The 13,434-nt window shown below is 35.8% G+C and overlaps 1 protein-coding gene and 1 pseudogene across 1 annotated transcript in view; one reads left to right on the top strand and one right to left on the bottom strand.

Annotated features, from left to right (window-relative positions):
• PACS2 (phosphofurin acidic cluster sorting protein 2) overlaps positions 1-13,434 on the top strand; it is a gene marked incomplete at its 5' end in the record, with an annotated part of 225,535 nt that overhangs the window by 161,916 nt on the left and 50,185 nt on the right. The window lies entirely within an intron of this gene.
• Positions 7,452-11,431, bottom strand: LOC114028564 (annotated as a pseudogene).

Raw genomic sequence — 13,434 nt, 5'->3', positions numbered from 1 at the left:
GAAAAAGAAGTTCTTTCTCTTCCTCCTCCCCGCCAAGTCAAATTCTTCTCAGCCAGGGTATTTCCTTTTTTTAAAAAATTAATTTTTTAATGTCTTTTTTTTTCCATTACCATAATTCTTCCTAGTATCCCTGACCTTCTTCCTCCCTGAGAGCCATCCTATTTAATAAATAATATTCAGTAATATTTTCCTTTTTTCTCAATTATATGTAAAGACAATTTTTAGCATTCATTTTTACAAGATTTTGAGCTCCAAATTTTTCTCTCTCCCTTCCATACATTGTTCCTAAAATGGTAAGCAGTTTGACATATGTACAGTCATGTAAAACATATTTCCATATTAGTCACAGTTGTGAAAGAAGAAACAAACCAAAAGGACAAAGCCACAAATAAATAAATAAACTGAAAAAAGTATGCTTCTATCCGCATTCAGAGTCCATCAGTTCTTTATCTGGATGTGGATAGCATTTTCTATCATGAATCCTTTGAAATTGTCTTGGATCATTGTGTTGCTGAGAAGAGCTAAGTCATTCATAGTTGATCGTCACACAATGTTGCTGTTACTGTGTACAATGTTTTCCTGGTTCCGTTAATTTTACTTTGTATCAGTTCATATAAGTCTTCCCAGGTTTTTCTGAAATCTACCTGCTCATCATTTCTTATTGCACAGTAGTATCCTATCACATCCATATACCCCAACTTCTTAGCCATTCCCCAAATGATGGGCATCCCCTCAATTTCCAATATTTTACCACCATGAAAAGAGATGCTATAAAAATGTTTGCACGTATGGGTACTTTTCCCTTTTTTGTGATCTCTTGGAATACAGACCTAGTAGTGGGTCAGAGTTTCTGGATCAAAGGGTTTAGACCATTTTGTTGCCATTTGGGCATAATTCCAAATTGCTTTTCAGAATGGTTCAGTCATTTTATCAGTTCTACCAACAGTGCATTAATTTCCCAATTTTCTCATATCCTCTCCAACATTTATCATTTTCATTTTTTGGCATATTAGCAATCTGATAGATATGAGATGATACCTCAGAGTTGTTTTAATTCGCATTTTTCTAATTCCAAAGAGCACTTCTTCTTATGACTATAAATAGTTTTGATTTCTTCATTTGAAAACTGCCTGTTCATATCCTTTGGTCATTTATCAGTTGGGGAATGGCTTGTATTCTTATAAATTTGATTCAGTTCTCTTATATATTTGAGAAATGAGCATTTTTTCATATGACTATAGATAGCTTTAATTTCTTCATCTGAAAACTGCCTGGTCATATCCTTTGACCATTTATCAATTGGGGAATGACTTGTATTCTTATAAATTTGACTTACTTCTCTATATATTTGAGAAATGAGGTCTTTATCAGAAACACTTGCTGTAAAGATTGTTTCCCAGCTTTCTGCTTTCCTTCCATTCTTAGTTACATTGGTTTTGTTTGTGCAAAAGCTTTTTAATTTAAGATTATCAAAATTGTCCATTTTACATTTTGTAAAATAATATATCTCTTATTTGATCATGAATTCTTCCCTTCTGTATAGATCTGACAGATAGACTATTCCTTGTTTATCTAATTTACTTGTGGTATCACCCTTTATGTCTGAATCATGTACCCATTTTGACCTTATCTTGGTATATGGTGTAACGTGTTGGTCAGCGCCTAGTTTCTGCCATACTATTTTCCAGTTTTCCCAGCAGTTTTTGTCAAATAGTGAACTCTTATCCCAGAGGCTAGAGTCTTTGGGTTTATCAAACACTAAGTTACTATGGTTAGTTACCACTCTGTCTTCTGTGTCTGATCTGTTCTACTGATCTACCACTCTATTTCTTAGTCAGTATCAGATAGTTTTGATGATTACTGCTTTATAATATAGTTTGAGATCTCCTGTTGCTAGACAACCTTCTTTTGTATTTTTTTCATTAGTTCCCTTGATATTTGTGACCTTTTGTTGTTAAGGTGAATTTTGATGTTTTTTGTAGCTCTATAAGATAATTTTTGGTAGTCTGATTGGTATGGTACTGAATAAGTAAATTAGTTTAGGCAGAATTGTCATTTTTATTATATTGGCTCAGCCTATCCATGAGCAATTAATAGTTTTCAGTTATTTAGATATGGCTTTTTGTGTGAAAAGTGTTTTGTAATTGTGTTCATATAGTTCCTGGGTTTGTCTTAACAGGTAGACTCCCAAGTATTTTATATTGTTAAGTTATTTTAACTGGAATTTCTCTTGTTTGTTATTTCAGGTGGTTTTTTAGTTGATTCTCTGGAATTCTCTAAGTATATCAGCATGTTATTTGCTAATGCTATAGCTAAAATTTTTTGTACTATATTGAATAATAGTGGTGATAATGAATATCCTTGCTTTACCCTTGATGTTGCTGGGAAGGCTTCTAGCTTATCCCCATTACAGATAATGCTTGCTAATGGTTTTAGATAAATACTGCTTATCATTTTAAGGAATGCTCCCTTTATTCCTATTTTCGCTAGTGTTGTTTATAGGAATAGGTGCTATATTTTGCCCAAAGCTTTTTCAGCAAGCATCTTTTGAGATAATCATGTGATTTCTGTCCTTTTTGTTATTAATATGGTCAATTATGTTGATACTTTTCCTAATATTGAACCAACCCTGCATTCCTAGTATAAATCCCATGTGGTCATAGTGTGTGATCCTTGTGATATATTGCTGTAATCTCCTTGCCAGTGTTTTATTTAAAAATTTTTTTTGCATTGATATTCATTATGGAAATTGGTCTATAGTTTTCTTTCTCTGTTTTGGCTCTTTCTGGTTTAGATATCAATACCATATTTGTGTCATAAAAGGAATTTCATAGGACTCCTTTGTCATCTACTTTTCCAAACATTTGTATAATATTGGAATTAAGTGTTCTTTAAATGTTTGGTAGAATTCACTTGTGAATCTGTCTGACCCTTGGGATTTTTTCTTAGGAAATTCATTAATGGCTTATTCAGTTTCTTTTTCTAAGATGTGGTTATTTAGGCATTTTATTTCCTCATCTGTTAATCTGAGTAATTTATATTTTTGTAAATATTCATTGATTTCACACAGATTGTCAGATTTATTAGCATATAATTAGTCAAAACATTTGCTAATGATTGCTTTAATTTCTTCTTCATTGGTGGTGATTTCACTGTTTTTATTTTTGACACTGGATGTTTTGTCGTCTTCCTTTTTTTAATCTAATTTGATTAATTGGTTTAATTAATTGGTTTAATCTAATTTGGTTAATTAGATTATCAATGGCTTATCTCCATTACTGGTTTTTTTCATAAAACCAGCTCCTACTTTTGTTTATTAGCTTAATAGTTGTTTATTACTTTCACCTTCATTAATCTCACCTTTGGTTTTCAGGATTATTTTAGTTGTATACCCAATTAATTGATCTGCTCTTTGTATTTTATTGATGTAAGAATTTAGAGAAATAAGTTATCCCCTGAGTACTGCTTTGGTTGCATCCTATAAATTTTGGTATGTTGTCCTATTGTAGTCATTCTCTTTAATGAAATTATTGATTGTTTCTGTGATTTGTTCTTTGACCCACATATTCTTTTTATTTATTTTTATTTATTCATTTATTTTTAATTTTCACCATTCACTTCTGTAAGATTTTGAGTTCTACATTTTCTCCCCCTCTTTCCTCCTCCCCTCCCCAAGACAGCGTGCAATATGATATAAGACTATACATATATATTCATATTAAATATATTTTTACATTAGTCATGTTGTAAAGAAGAATTGGAACCAATGGGAGAAACCATGAGAAAGATAAAACAACAACAAAAAAGAGAGAGCAGATAGTATGCTTCAATTTGCATTCAGACTCTGTAGTTCTTTTTCTCTATGTGGATAGCATTTTCCATCATGAGTCTTTTAGAATTGTCTTAGATCCTTGCATTGCTGAGAAGAGCCATGTCTGTCAAAGTCAGTCATCACACAATGTGGCTCTTACTGAGTACAATGTTCTCCTGGTTCTGCTCACTTCACTCAGCATCAGTTTATGATCCACTTATTCTTGAAGATTATATTATTTAGTTTCTGATTGGTTTTTAATCTGTCTTTCCACTGCCTTTTGTTGAATGTAATTTGTATTGCATTATGATCCCAAAAAGGATACATTTAGTATTTCTAATGCCTTTCTGCATTTGATTTTGAGGTTTTTATGCCCTAATACATGGTCAGTTTTTGTGTAGGTATCATGTGCTACTGAGAAAAAACTATATTCTTTTCTGTTCCATTCATTTTTCTCCAAAGGTCTGTCATATCTAACTGTTCTAATATTCTATTCATCTCCTTAGTTTTTTTCTTTTTTCTTTTTTAGTTGAATTTACCAATTTCTTTTTTTTTTTAATTTGTTATTAAAAATGACAGGTTTATTCAGGCAGACAGAAAAAAGCAGAAGAGAGCATTAAGATCTGTGCAGAGTACAATATGAACAACATCAGTAAAAAAAATCAGCTATGATTTCACATCAGGGCTAATATAACATATTAATAGGTTAATGAATTCAACTTTGTTGCAAGTCTGGGTACTATTTTACAGAGTTGTTGTTGTTCAGTCACTTTCAGTTGTGTCTGACTCTTAATGACCACGGTTGGGGTTTTCTTGGCAAGATTTTGAAGTGGTCTTCCATTTCCTTCTCCAATTCAATTTTACAGATGAGGAAACTAAGGCAAATGGGGTTAAGTGACTTGCCCAGGGTCACGCAGCTGCTAAGTAAGTGTCTAAGGCCAGATTTGAGCTCACAAAGATGAGTCTTCCTGACTCCAATCCTGGTACTTCTTCCACTGTGTAGCAAACTTAGAATTAGACCTCAATTTTCTTGGATCCAATTCTAGTGATGAGGTCTAGAGGTTAGGGGTCCTGGAATCCCAAAATCACGATATGCAGGTCCTGCCCGAAAGAATTCGACCCAGGCCTTCTTTTAGCAAAAAACAAGGTTTATGGAAGGTTTGCCATATTAGCTAGACTCTTAAGGAATCTGAGCATCTGTGGGCTATTGGCTAGATTGTGACAATCTGAGCAGTGGCTAGATTTTAGGAATCTGAGCAGTGGCTAGATTATAAGAATCCCAGCCGATATACCAGTTTCTGGGAGGTGATAGTTGAAGTCACCCATTAGTATAGTTTTGCTGTCTATTTCTTCCTGTAACTCCCTTAACTTCTCCTTTAAGAATATAGATGCTAATTGGAAACTATGCCCAGAGGGCTATAAAAATGTGCATACTGTTTTACCTAGCAATACCACTTCTAAGGCTGTATCCCAAAGAGGTCATAAAAATGAGAAAAGGACCCACATAGCAGCTCTTTCTGTGGTGGCAAAGAATTGGAAATTGAGGGCATGCCCATTAATTGCGGAATGGCTGAACAAGCTGTGGTATATGAATATAATGGAATACTGTTGTGCTATAAGAAATGATGAGCAAGTGGACTTCAGAAAAACCTGGAAAGACAAGGACTGATGCTGAGTGAAGTAAGCAGAACCAGGAGAATGTTGTACGTAATAACAACCACATTGTGTGATGACTAACATTGATAGACTTAGCTCTTCGCAGCAATGCAAGGATCTCAGACATCTCCAAAAGTCTCTTGATGGAAAATGCTATCCACATCCAGAGAAAGAACTGTGGAATCTGAATGCAGATTGAAATATACTATTTGTTCCTTTTTTTTCTTCTGTTTTGTTTTGTTTTGTTTCTTCTTTCTTGTGGTTCCTCCTGGTGGTTATAATTCTTCTTTACAACATGACTAATAATATGTTTAAAAATATGTTCAATAAGAATGTATATGTAGAGTCTATATCAGATTGCATGCCATTTTGGGGAGGGAGGTTAGGAGGGAGGGGGAGAAAATTTATAACTCAAAAGCTTATGGATGTGAATGTTGAAAACTAAAATGAATTAATTAATTTTTTAAAAAATATTAAAAAAAAAGAATGTGGATGCTATTCCTTTTAGTTTAGTATTGAAATTGCATCATTGTGTATGGTACCTTTTAGTAAGATATAGTTTCCTTCCTTATCTCTTTCAGTTAGGTCTGTTTTTGCTTTTGTTTTGTCTGAGATCAGGATAGCTATCCCTGCTTTTTTAACTTCAGCTGAAGCACAATAGATTCTGCTCCAGCCCCTTACCTTTACTCTGTGTGTCACCCTGCTTCAAATGTTCTTATAAACAGCATTCTGGTAGGATTCTGGTTTTTGATCCCCTCTGCTATCTGCCTCCATTTTATGCAAGAGTTCATCCCATTCACATCCACAGTTAGGATTACTGTGTATTTCCCTCCATCCTATTTTTCCTCCTTTTACTCTTTTCCTGCTCACCAGTATTTTGCATATGTCTATGTCCTCCCCTAATCTGCCTTCCCTTCTGTCAGTCCAACCTCACCCGTACTTAATCTCTTCCCCTCCCGCTTCTCTGTCAGGTAAAATAGATTTTTGTGTACAACTGATTGTGTATATTATTCCCTCTTTGAGTCAGTTCTTATGAGAATATGATTCAAGCGATGCCCATCACCCACCCTTCCATCTTCCCCTTCGCTGTAATAGGTCTTTCATACCTTTTCATGTGAAATAATTTACCCCATTCTATTTCACCCTTCCTTCTGTACCCAGTGTACTCCTCATTCTCATCCCTTAATTAATTTTTTATGTCATTCCCTCAAATTCACCTTATACCCATACCCATACCCTCTGTGTATATTCCTTCTAGCTGCACTATTAGTGATCCAGTTCTTAAGAATTACAAGCATCATCTTTGCATGTAAGGATGTAAACAGTTTAGTTCTATTGAATCCTTTATGTTTTCTTTTCCCTTTTTGTGCTTCTCTTGGGTCTTGGTATTGGAGATCAAATTTTTTGTTCAGTTTTGGTCTTTTCTTCGTGAAAGCTTGAAATCCTTCTATTTCATTGAATGACTCTTTTTCCCTTGCAATATTATGCTTAATTTTTCCAGGTAGGTGATTCTTGGCTGTGCTTCTAGTTCCTTTGCCGTCCAGAATATCATATCATATGACCTTGTATCCTTTAATGTTTCATCTGCTAAGTCCTGTGTAATCCTGATTGTAGCTCCTTGATGTTTGAACTGTCTTTCTAGCCTCTTGTAGTATTTTTCCCTTGGCCTGATAGTTCTGAAATTTGACTATAATGGCCCTTGGAGTTTTCGTTTTGAAATCTCTTTCCTGAGTTGATCAGTGGATTCTTTTTTTGGCCGGCGGGGGTGGGGGGGAACACAGAAGTCTGTCCTTTATTTACATCCTCTGAAAGATAGCTACAGCCTTGTGTAGACAGGGCACCAGAAAGCTGAGGTCCTGAGCCTCATGCCAAGGACTCTGCTCTCTCTCCCCTCTTGCTCTGGGCTGACCTACTTCCTTTCCAGTCCCTGCAGACCAGGCATAGGATAATGGCCACCAGTCCCTCTCTGCCTGGCCGCTCTGACTCAGTATAGGCAAAACTTGCACTGAGTCTGCATCAAGACGATTCTCTGCTTGTCCTCTTCAAACTTCTTCTGCAGCTGGGCCAAGTGCTGCATCTTGGTCTCGTGGTGCTGCCAGGCATAGAAATTGAGCAGCTTCTTTCAGGCTTTCTTGCGTTTCTCCTTCTCCAGCACATGCACGTTGGCGGCCTCCGAGCCAGGCAGGCCAGGCCGCCGGCCTTTGTGGGTCACTTTCACCCAGCCTTCCTCATCTGGAACCCTCTCCTCCACCTCTGCCTTGGCATCTTCCACAGCTGTCTTCTTGTAGTATTCTTCCATCAACTTGTCCACCTCCAGCCTGAGGACCTCTGGGTCCACCAGAGAGTCCACTTAATCCACTATCCACTTCTCAATGCCAGTTTTTGCCGAGTGACTCTCTGTTGAGATGATCAGAGGTCCCTGAAGAACCACAGCCTTTGGTACTGACACTGGATTCCTGAACACCACGTAAGCCACCTGGAACCCCAGGACAGGCTTTGGACAGAAAAACACCAACAGGGACTCTTTTGGCATCTCTGACAGGTCTGACTTCTTGTGCAGATGCATGGCCTGGACAAGGCCACTGGTGGAAAAGAGTTGGGCCAGGCATCCCTCTGAAAAGTATGGGGGGGGACATTAAGGGCAATGAGTGTGTAGTCTGAAGGCAAGTTGGACATGACACTCCCTCGAACTTGATGCTCTTTGATGTAGAGGAAATGACAAGATGCCTGCTCCTGAGAGAACTTGATGAGGATGGCTCAATAGCCATGCGGACCAGGAGCCCTCCTGGCGTCTTTTCTTTCACGCACATTTTCTTGCCCGCCACCATGACAGCGTGAGAGCTGCCAGTGGATTCTTTTAATGACTATTTTGCCCTCTGGTTCTAGGATATCAGGGCAGTTTTTCTTGATATTTTGTAAAAAAATGCTGTCCAGGTCCTCCTTTTGTTTATGGCTTTCAAGTAGTCCAGTGATTCTTGCATTATCTCTGTTGGATCTGTTGTCTAAGTAAATTGTTTTTCCTATGAGTTATTTTATTTTCTTCTAATTTTTCATTCTTTTGATTTTGTTTGATTGATTCTTGATGTCTCATAGAGCCATTAGCTTCCACTTGCCCAATTCTAATTTTCAGAGAAGCATTTTCCTCAGTTTTTGTACCTCCCTTTCCATTTGACCAGTTGTGCTTCTAGAGGAGATGGGATAGAATTAGATCACTTGTGCGTGGAAAGAGGTCTGCTTTGGCAGGGAGGAAGTCCACCTCTTTATGTGAAATGGGTGAAGAAGAAGATAGTTGGGGAAGGCATCTGAGTAATGTGAGATGAAGAAGGGAGAAGAGGTAGCTCTATAAATGACCTCGATTTTTTCAAGGAAATAAGAGACAATGTTCTCAGCTACCAAGGTTAGAAAGCAGTATAGAAGAATGAAAAAACAGAATGAAAAGATTAAGAAAAGTTGCCGTGGTGTATGGGAGGTATAAAGAATTGCCACAATGAAGGCCTAGTTGAAATTAGATACCATAAAGGTTTTGTGGACCCATCAGCATGGTTTTGAGATTTTCTCCAGATTTGCTTAGCAGTTTGTGGAATAGAAGTGAAGGTAGTGGATGGTACTGATTAAAGTCATTATAACATAAATTAACTTTGGGTGGAAGTGCATCAGAATATGTAAAATCTTGCATTTGGACTTTTGACTTCAGGTTATAAAATTCTATAAAGATCAAGTTAGAGAATAGAGTCAGGGCAAGTTCTGCAACTTAGAGAACAAACTAAGGAAAACAACAAATACTCTGAGTCTTGCCAAAACTTCATAAGTATTTACCAAATACAAATACAAATATGTAATACAAATATAACTAATTTTCAGCTTTTAGTTCCTTTTTGGTTTGAATATCATTAAAATATATTTGAGAAAGTTCTCATTTTTTTTTTACATCATAACTTCCTTTCCTCTATTTTGTCTGTTCCAAAGAAAATGATGTCATGTAACTGAAGAAAGATGGTGCCTTTTCAACTAACACCCTTAGCTCAGAGAATTACATTTTCTGCCAAGTATTCTTTGTATTAAGGCCACATTTATAGAATACCTGTTGTGATAATCTAGATAAGTTAGGGAACTCTATAAAAAGATTCTTCACTTCTAAGAGAATTCAGTGTTCCCTTATAAAGGTAGTCTATAGCATTTAAATAATTTGAAAAGCATTAATTTCTTTATAATGGTAAAGAAATTGGGCTTGGAATCAGGAAGACTCATTTTCCAGAGTTCAGATCCAGCCTCAGACACTTACTAGCTGTGTGACCCTGGGCAAGTCATTTAACCCTGTTTGCCTCAGTTTCCTCATCTGTAAAATGAACTGGAGAAGGAAGTAGCAAACCACTCCAGTATATTTGCCAAGAAAACCCCAAATGGGGTCACCAAGAGTCAGACACAACTGAAATGACTGAACAATAAACATAATGTTTTAGTAGACCCAATCACAGCAGTTGTGTGATTTTCTCCATCTGTGTTCACCAGCATCTGTATAAGAACAAAGGTGGTGGGGAGTGATCCAAGGCTGAGGCTTTTTTTTTTTTTTTAATGGTTTCATTTTGTAACAGCACTGGTAATGCAAATAGGTTTCTCCTTACACTAGGCTGACCTAGAACATCTGACCTTGAGTAGATAAAACCAGATTGAGCTGATTTCCTCACTTTTAACTTTATTTTCTTAGTTAAGTGCTAGATTATGTTCCATAAATATGTATATTGTTGCCTACTTTTGTTATATTTTTAATTCTATCTTTTTAAAGAAGGGGCATTATTACTCCAAAAGTATGTGTAAAAGTTGTAGCTCTTAAAGATACTGCAGCAGTTATTGGTGTGGGAAGGTCAACCTTTTTTCAAGGTTCAAGCTCATAGAGTGCATTGAAAATGAAAAATGACACTAAGAATGACAAACTATTACTTTGAAACAGCTTAATTAATCCTCAGAAAACAAAGCAAAGGCCTTCAGAGAAACTGGCATCTTCCTCTATAGTGTAACACAGACTTCTTGAAATTGAAATGATATATGGAGAAGACCAGTTTTAAAAAAAAATTTTTTTAGCCGCAGCTCATCATTGCTATGAAAATAACACTTGTCACAAGCGAGACAAAGATTGGAGTACTAAAGATTTTTACTTATGAAACTCATCTGTTCATTCAAGGCTGAACCAAAATGAAAATGTTATCAGAAGCCCGGGAGTTCCTTTAAGATCTGGGTGTCTTGATCAGACTGTAAAACATCCACCCCAAAAATGTTTTAAGGATCTTTTTTTCTTCTAGTAGGTCTGAAGTCTTATTTCCTTTGAGGGAATTATAAACTTTGATAAATATTCTGATATACTAAGAAGCAGAGTAATTCTAGAATCGTAGTAATTCCCAAATGGAGATGGAAAACTGTAACACAGTCCTACATATACCATATCATATGTCATGAAAAGTTAAGAAATGTACCCAAGAAAAGGGGATAAATGTGCTTTAATGGCTTGAGAATCTTATAATTTAAGCACTATTAAAAATCTGTGGGCTATATGTGATAAAAAAAATGTAGTTTCACGATGAAGAATTGAAAAGTATGTCAACATTTTGTGAATTCAGTTTCATATTATGTAAAACAGGTAAAGTGAAAGGGCATATTGTATTTTTTAAAATGTTAAAGATATAAAAAAGTTTAATGTTTATTATATAAATCAATACATTTAATTATTTTCCTTTGTCCCAATACCCTCAAAGAAACAACAGTTGGATGAATAAGATCTACCTACATACATGAAAATTACATCTAATGTTTGTATAGCACTTTAAGGTTCACAAAGTACTTTAATGAAAAATTCAGTAAACTTGATTGATAGGCTTATTTCAGGATTGCTTTAAGGTCAAAAGACAAAGTACTGATTTCAGGGAAAGTTAGGTTTAATCCCCTCTTACCCAGAATGGTGAGAAATGGCATGCTGGTGTGGTATCTCCTGGAAATTCTTTTGCTTAAGGATTCTGATTTAAAGGTCCCTTTTTAGAGGTAGCCAAGAAACAGGCTGTATTGTTTCTTAATTGATGAGCTGTTTTCTCTTGTAAGTGTAATAACATATGTTTTTTTCTTTTGGTGGCTTTCTGAAAAGGAAAAAGAACTTTCATTTTGATTTTACCTTAAGGTATTAATCTTTCTAAGTACACTTTCACTCTTCTTTTTTTGTGCTTTCTCCAGGCTGGTCTTTTAAGTCTTGTTTAACAGTTTTTGCAAGTTGGGATACTTAATTTATACTTTGCATTGTAAAATCAATTTTTTGTCTTGGTGCTCCCAATATTTCTGCCACAAAATAAGTCTCAATTATATCTCTTTTCTTTAGTATAGACTAATGGACACTTTGCTGTCAACCAATTTCAAGCTTGATTTCACTTTATAAAAATGGAAGTATGTGTAATATCACAGTAAGTTAGTTTGGGAAAGGTACAAGAAATAGTTTTGTGGGTGATGCTATTATATATAAGAAATCAAAAGGAAAGATTACATAATTTTTCATCACCTTTAGTTGTGCCTTCACAGAGCTGCTATGTAATTTGAAAGCAAGACAACTTGCCTTATTTCTGTCCCTCATGTTCTAAACCATAGAGATTTACAGGAAAAGCAATTTGTAAAAGTTTTGAACCCATTCCACTGGAAAAACAGTTATGGCAATCTTTGGAACCCCAGAACTCAGATTTACTGATGCTGGAATTTTGCAGTAAAATATCCTCTTGCCTTTACATCAAGCTCATTTGGGATCAGAAAACAAAGAAATCTACTATTTTGTTTTTCCCAGGAAGAAGGGGAGAGTTTGAGATAAGCTATATTCTCCAAAGGTCAACCACAGATAAAGACTTGATACTGCCAATCTATACTGACATCTAAGGATTTCTCTTAGGTGAACTGGAAAGTTTTGGTAGAAGTGCAGAGAGGTAAGGTAGAGTATGTGGTTCTTTTAGATAGGTGGAGAGGTAGATACATACATACATGCATGCATGCATGCATACATTCATACTAAGAGTTCTGTATACTGATGATTCTCAATTTAATGGGGGGTAAATATTTGCCACAATGGTAACAGAGAGAGAGAGAAAATTCTAGCCTGGAGGATGAATTCCTAGAAGCATGGATTTAGTAACTTCATTTACTTTCCTGGTTCTTAGTTATAGATGAAATTTAAAAGGCATTTTATGTTTGTGCTGCTCTATTTGTCCTCCCTTGGTTTCTCTCACACTCTTGCTGCACTCTGAATGATGAATTAGCATTACCCTGAACCATTTTGTGGTCTCTATCAAATCTTTTCAGCCCACCTCAGAGAATTTCTCAGATGCCAGTATAGACTGTGTTAATCTCTAACTGTTATGGTCTTTGTTGTGGGCAGATGGGAATGGTGGGATCTAACATCACCTATCAGAGAGAATATCTACAATATAAACTTTCCATTATAAAAATGATCTTCCTCCACAAAGAATTTTTCTAACTGTAGCTTATGAGAACATTCTCTATTCTCAGAGCTGAGATCCCTTTTAGAATAGGGTTGCCATTTTATCCTCAGCCAAGGTTGATTCTTCTTGCCCAAAGAATATGGGAAGCTCTTCACTTGAATCAAATTAATGGATGAGTCCCCTTCTATCCTACTTTGTTTCCTTGTTTTTTTTTTTTTTTCCATAAATTTGAGAATTGTTCTACAGTTGAAAGTTTGATTTACTCTAACTTTACACGGTATGCCATTCCCCAAGTGGCTGGTGTATTTGAAAGTGTAATGTAATTCTAAAGTCTCTCTAAGCCGAAAGAATATCAAATTTAGCCTAATTTTTTTTCATCCAGCATTCTCGCTCCCGTAGCACTTGGGTCATTGATTTTTTTTTTAAAGGGCTATGTGTTCTGGGAGAGGACCTACTTCCTGGAAGTAGCTTCTCTTTTATAATTTAAAAAATGTAAAGTACAGAGAC

This window comes from Vombatus ursinus, unplaced genomic scaffold, assembly GCF_900497805.2.
Source record: "Vombatus ursinus unplaced genomic scaffold, bare-nosed wombat genome assembly UNPS02014890.1, whole genome shotgun sequence".
Lineage (NCBI taxonomy): Eukaryota > Metazoa > Chordata > Mammalia > Diprotodontia > Vombatidae > Vombatus > Vombatus ursinus.
Note: the sequence above shows the minus strand (reverse complement) of the source record. Positions and strands in the feature narration are given on the sequence as shown.